We start from the raw sequence: 7325 nt of genomic DNA on the forward strand, positions 1-7325 counted from the left end.
AAAAGTACATTGAAAGTCCCTTTTCTTGTACAAAAATAGTGCTAATGAAATAGACACATATGAACCTTCAAATGAAAAGACTCTTTTCCAAACTAAAGTATCAATGAAATACTTCAATCCTAGCTCCCTTCCTTACTAATGCTTGTTTTTGAAAGCTAAATATATTTCCATTTGAAAGAATTCATGCTCCAAGTTGGTGACTTTTGAATGTTAATGCAAAAAAAAAAAAAAAAAAAACACACACACACACACAGTGTATTGGCTTCATGTGCAAGACTTTGACTGACTAGTGAATATGTTTGTAGTTTGTCAAAAAACCATCCTAAATGAGCTACAGACAAAGCAAGCAGCATGAGTTTTTGAAGTGAGAAAACGTATTACAACTCAATTGAAAAACCATCTACCAAATGGACTAAACACATGCAATACAAAAATATGGTGGAGGGTGGACATAATGTCTTGAAATATTTTTTAAAATCACATCCTATCTTGTAGTAAGTGTATTTCTACTTATACTTTGTAGATCCTATCATCATTTTTATTGAAGAAGAAGAAGAAACAGTAGCTTTCAATCTCCATCTTCATTGTGTGCTCTCTTGGTGCGCTGTGTGTGTGCATGTGTGAGCGTGCACGCTTGTGCATGCATGGGCTTGCAAGAGCTTAAGCTCTCTCTTAATCAATATAGATCTTTACCTAGTATTATAGTCTAATTGTGGCTAAGCACTTGTGAGCAACAAGCAAGAGCAATAGAAGAAGCCATTGAGGGTAAGAGTTTCTACATTCTACTCCCTTGTGCTTTGGCGCTATATACACCCCCAATTTCAAAGAGATATCAACAAAGATCTCAAATTTTGGTGATTTTAATGGAGATTGTGAGTTTTGTTTCTATGTAGTCTTTTAAACTACAACAATGTAAGCCAACTTTTCGTTTCAAGTATGGTTTGACCTTTGTTTGGAAGGCGTCGCATTCAAGAATGGAAAGGTTGGGTTTCTAAAAATCTCCCATTTATAGTGTTGAAGGAAATTTGATTGGCTCTATAATTTTCACAACTATTGTAAAGTTGCACACAACATTGTGTTGAGTGTATGTACACATATTGCAGTCACATGTTGTGATATTCTATTATTGGCCTGTTGTAGGGTTTGTGCAAATGTTTGACTATTTGCAATATATCTAACAATGATGAAATCAATGAAATTGTCAACCAAAAACTAGAAGAGAAGATTTCCATGCTTGAGAGTTCAAAATGAAAAATATCTTGATTGAAAAAGGCCATCAAAATACATTGAAGTGACCAAGAAGATGCATAAGTTTCTCCTCAACAAGTGAAGGCCTTTGAAGATTGAAACTAGAAGCACATAAGTCATGTCTTGGTTATTTGGTAGTGTATTGAATACCATAATTGGGCATAGATTGGGTCCCCATTCCCCTGAGCAGGCATGGACAAATTCAGTCTCACTAGATGTGACCAATAATAAGGCAAGGAAGCTATAGTCGAAGATAGAGCTCAACATTGTGCAAAAAATGGACCATTCTCTTACTAATTACATTTCAAGATTGAGGACATATGTGAATCCCTTGTATTTATTGGTATTAGGATTTGTGATGATGAAAAGGTGAAAGCATGCTTTCGTGGCTTGGGACCATCATACAAAGTAGTTCAAAACTTCTATTCATACTCAAGGAAGCTTTCCAAGGTTTACCAATCTTGAGATTTCCAACTCAGATACTAAGGCGACTTGACAGTTGGGCCTTCCTTAGTTCTGAAGTTCCATTGATGACATCTTACTCCAATCTAGAGAAGCAAGGACACAAGAAATATAAGTGTATCATTTATGGGCATGGAAGGGTCCTACACCACAAACCAGGTTAATAGCCCAAAATTTATGATCGAACTCTAAATCCTACAACGAAACTGACATTCCAACATGCTTAGGATCTACAAATGATGACTTCTTTCCCATGTTTAAGAGGCATGGTTACAATCCATAAACTTCTATATATGGTAACAAACTTATCATTAACTAACATTTAGTCTTCTGAAAAATACCCAGCTAATTTGATCCACTTGTTCATAATTGAATACTAATCTCCCACTTTCCACATTGCACTCACCCATTTCTCTTGTTTTCTGATTTTTGTCACATTGTTTTACCTATATAATTAGGATGCATTTATTAAATTTTGACACAATTTCATTGATACAACCCTTCAAATACCACTCAAAGAATTCTCTCTCAAATAAGATCTAGTAAAAATAACGCTAGCTTTTAACAAAATCCGTTATAGTTTTCCACTACTTGCAGACTTTTTTTGTCTAATCAATAGAGCCTTTGTAAAGGTTTTCTCTCTTTACCTTTTACTAATTGCTAGGGGTACTCACTCACCATGACATATAAGAGCTACTAACCACATGTTATTCTCCACTAACAAAGGTATCTCCTCGCTAGCCACAAAATCCTCTCACTAGCCAGAAGTTCCATCTAGCAAGAAGATGGCCGATAAAAAATCCCTTTAATTTTACTTAGAGAACATATACTTGTTTCTCGTCTAGTTTTTCTTAATTATCATCCACATTCTTACTATTCCTCCCTAAAAGTGGTATGTGAAGCATGTTTTTTCTTAATCATCGTCCACGTTCTTACTATTCCTCCCTAATTTTCTTTTTTAAACACTCAAAAGTGCACATTTTTTCTTTATGGTTGCATGTACAATAGGATGTGTACAAATTTATCCTTCCATCTTTTTCTATTTGTTCATTTGTATACTCTTTGTTGCAACTAGCATCCAAGTGGTTTGATTCACTCTACTTATATACCCTTTTTCCTTCTTGTTTATTGCATGAGAGGTGGCCTTACTAAGAAATATAGCATGAAGTTCCAATGGCATGCCTGAAGTTCTAACAATCCCTCAACCTATGGCACCTGTGAACAAAATTATTGATGGTCATCCTCAACTATAGGTTATTGCCCCCACACTTATCTTGGTAAGTCAAATTACCAGTTTTTATTTTATTCATACATAAGTTGACCTTAGTAATCAAGCCTAAGATGTCCCAAAAATGGCTAAGAATATGATTTTCATAGAAGCTATTGGAAATTACACATGTCTAAAACACCTTCATGCCTTCAATTCCTTTTACCATTATTTTTGGCTGCAGAAAGTCTTTGATATTTCCTTCCCGAAGGAGAGGAGTTGCAGCTAAGGTGCCTGATGTTTTTGCTCTCAAAATAGCATTGCAAATTTGCAATCAAGAAGTTCACTCAACCGTTTATGAATTTAGTACTAATGTTTTATTATTAGTCCTTGTTGAATAAAGGATCGTCACACCGAGCCCCTTATGGAGAGGGATTTATGTCACAAAAATATTGTGCACAGTCCTCAGTTTTTCCTTCCTTGTCTTGCCCATTGCATTGGGATAGCAACCTCATGCATCGTCTATGTCGAGATGTTTGGTCCTCTCTCTTGTCAAGTCTAACCCTCTAGTTTAGTCCCCAAGTCGATTCCAAGCTGTTGTAAGACCTTTCCCCCATATGAGGCATTCAAAGAGTCCGTGTGTGTCAAGCCCGTCAGAAACCTATAAAAAGATTTCCGTATTTTTGTCACTGAGGGGGGAGGTTTGGTGTGGTGTTGTGTGTGTGGGGTTCTTGAGATGAGCCTCCATTGTAACCAACTCTCTATCTCTAATATAAATAGGTGCTTGTCCAGAGGCAAGAGACGACCAGTTTAGTCTCATTCTCTCTCTTGTGACTGCATGTCACACTATATTCTTGCTCTAAAAATTATCTCATTAATTTTTAAACTATATTTCTACATTTCCCATTAGTCATCAAGTGAAAAACATATAATAGCTACTTTAATTCTAGTTTGGTGCCAAAAAGGACACTTTAGCGTCCTTTTTTCTTAATTTTCAAAAAAATCCCATGTGCTTGAAAGAAAGAATCTATACGATTTCCTTTAAGAAACATTTGCACACTAGTAATAGAGTACTTAAAAATTATCTCCTTACATATTCGAGCCTACAAGGATAACCAAATTAACCCATAATTATAGTCTCACAAATTTGCATTCAAATTTTGCAAAGAATAGGCACCATAAGCATTAAAAAAAATCCAAAGACCTAGAAGAAAATTTCAGATTGCTCCTTTATACCAATGCTATGTAATTATGTAGGCTTTTAATCAAATTTAAAAAAATTACATTTGTATTTAATTATGCATAGCTATGTGGGTCAAATAGGCATGTTTTATAAACTGGATCATATACAAAGTAAAACAGAATATATCCGTGCATTAAATTCTTGACTATGTTATATATACATGTATGATTCTAAATTCCAAGGGAGATTATGATTGAAGAACATTGAAGAAACTAAATGAGGTACTTTTTCCTTTGTTGTAACACTACGTACGATAGAAATTCTTGATATTTTATGTACAAGATAGCAGCTAGAAAAATCCATGTAATACTTTAAAATTTTGACAAAACCAGTAAAGTATAGTTAATTCCTTGATAACAAGGCATTTGGGGAATTTGAATACTCATATAATTGGTTTTCTAGATGAAAAGAGTAAAATCGCCTATAAAGTGTATCTCAAAAAATTTTCAAAATCCAAATTTATTTAGAGGAATTATGATTTCTAAAGTTTTCAAAAAATATGTATTATCTTGGGTTGAACTCCTAAATTGATCTTAGAACATGAATTTTCAAAAGAAAGCATGTATTATTTGAAAAGAGCTTTGAAAGCCTAAAAATTTCTCATTTACTACTTAAAGTAAATGATAAATATAGGCTTTCAAATATAATATGTCCCATTCAAGTTGGCATTTTCTATCAATATCGGTTTATAAGTTTAAAAAATATAATCTCTTTAAGAAGTTATAGAGTTTTAATGTTTTTCTACCAAAAACAACTCAAAATTTGAGTGAATTTTTATTGTAAAAACTTATCATATATCTTTTGCTATAGTACATATTTTGACCTTAAAAAAAATGGTGTACTTTTTCACCTCATAATCTATGCACACAATGAGAAAGAGTTGAAAAGTCAATTGTTAACTTATAGAAATAAATATCAAAAGTTTATGAAAAAGCAAGACACTTTAGTGTTCCAGGACATTTGATTGTCCAGTTACAGAACTAGTTTTAACAAATACCAAAATCAGGTCAAATTTTTTGGAATATTTCCACAGCTTCCTAACAATGTGTAGAAGCTTGAAAATTAATTCAAATTATATAAGATTATTTAATATATTTCTCCTTAATTAAGGCCAAAATTAGACAATATCAATCCTAATATATGTTAACAATCAATTTGACTACTATTCACAATCAGACATATAGTATTCAATAGTTTAATTACATATAAAAAGATAATTATCAATAGAGAGATATAGTATTTGACAATTTAATTACATATAAGAAGATAATTATCAATAGAGAGAGGCTTAATCTTTTCTAATCAATAATAGAATTATGAAAATAGACCTAAATTAATATGCCTTTTACTAATCTAATGGGATGAGGGTTAATTACTTTGATTAATCACTTAAAAGTTTTTGCCCTCTAGTGATTTTTGGGTAGACTCTCTCTAAGCTAGAGAGAAAATGCCAAGGCCTTCAAGTCTGAGAGAAAATGTGAAGGCTAGGGACCTATTTATAGTTTTTCTAGCAAGCAGGGCTAGCATTTAACAGTGCCCAGCTTTCCAAGTAGCTGCCCAACTTCCTCTAGCATCCCTTGTTGGTATTTCTAGGTCCTGGATATCACCCCTACCACCTGCCCAACTTGATTTTTCAAAGCTTCTATCTTCACTTTAATTTAATATTGCTTCAACTGAAATTATTTGGCCCATGTGATAAAACATCTAGTAGGCCATGTGAAAAGCCCATGTGTTTTAATAAATGTGAAATGGTATCCAATTATTTATTTTATTAAAGTGATCATGAAAACTTTTGATAAAAATTTTGTCTAATCAGTTTCTATTTGAATTTGATTCAGATTTTTTTTGGTTGAAGTAAAGTTGTGCTTATGATTCTAAAAATATCAATTATTGCTATTTTTAATGAAGTTTTCTTGGTTTGAAAAATCAAGAACCTTCATTTAGCTTTGTATACCTTCTCTTTATTATGAAAAACTGGGAAACCTTACAATCACCCCAATATAGAGCTTGAGATGTCCTCATCTCAATCGAAGTTGGTAAAATCTTTGAAAAGAGAGACTTCGTCTTCCCAAGTATAGCATCTTAAGTGTCATAGTCTTTCCACTTTACCAGATGTTCTCTAATTACACTCTTTCTAAGGGTTCTTTCTCTGGTTTCAACAAGGATAGAATCTTGTTGGAGTTCAAGCACGCCTTGCCTTTGCATTACAATTTGTTCAACATGATTGGGATTTGAGATGAAGGCTTCAAAACGCCTATATGGATACATCATAAACTTTGATGTGTTTAGGTAGTTTCAATTTATAAATTTGATCACTGATTACTTTGATTATTGTGCAAAAACACCCAAAAGTTTATAATCAAGATCACATAATTGAGAGTTAATTCTTCTTGATTTGTGGCACATACAACACACAAGAGAGTTGTTAGTTTTACCCGTAGCTACTACAAAGGAATTTATTCTAGAACCTTCTAAACTGGACATTTTGGATTATTCCCAACAATAACATTAATGATTTCTTATAAAGGCTTCCAAAAACTGAGTACTTTGATTATCGTACAAAAACACCCAAAAGTTTATAATCGAGAGAAGATTCTTCTTGATTTGTGGCACATACAACACATAAGAGAGTTGCTAGTTTTACCTGTAGCTATTAAAAAGGAATTTATTCTAGACCCTTCTAAATTGGACATTTTGCATTATTCCCAGCAATAACACTAATGATTTCTTATAAAGGCTTCTAAAAACTATATCAATATTTCTTACCAATCATATGTTGGCAGGGATTTCAAAATGACGTGATCACACTATAATTTTAGGTTAATAACAATAGAAATGCAAAATAACAAATATTTTGTTAATTGAAATTCATCTTTTTCGACCTCCAGGGAGACCTAGAGACCGGCTCGTAGCCCGCCGGGCTAATTAGTTGGCCCGCCGAGCTAGTGAGTCTTCCCGGCGGTCATGCCGGGTAAAGCTATTTGCCCGCCGGGCCCGCTGTAGCTCAGTATGCTATCTCTTCTTTCAAGTATTATTCAAACCAAACATTAGTGTTATAATCAATATCACACACAAGCGTAGTAGTGAAGCCTGAAGGGAATAAACCTCAATCTACTCAAACATGAGCAAGCAAATACAACGGTGAATCAAATATGTGATCAGTCC

This window comes from Adiantum capillus-veneris, chromosome 5 (genome assembly GCF_014529385.1).
Source record: "Adiantum capillus-veneris isolate H3 chromosome 5, ASM1452938v2, whole genome shotgun sequence".
Lineage (NCBI taxonomy): Eukaryota > Viridiplantae > Streptophyta > Polypodiopsida > Polypodiales > Pteridaceae > Adiantum > Adiantum capillus-veneris.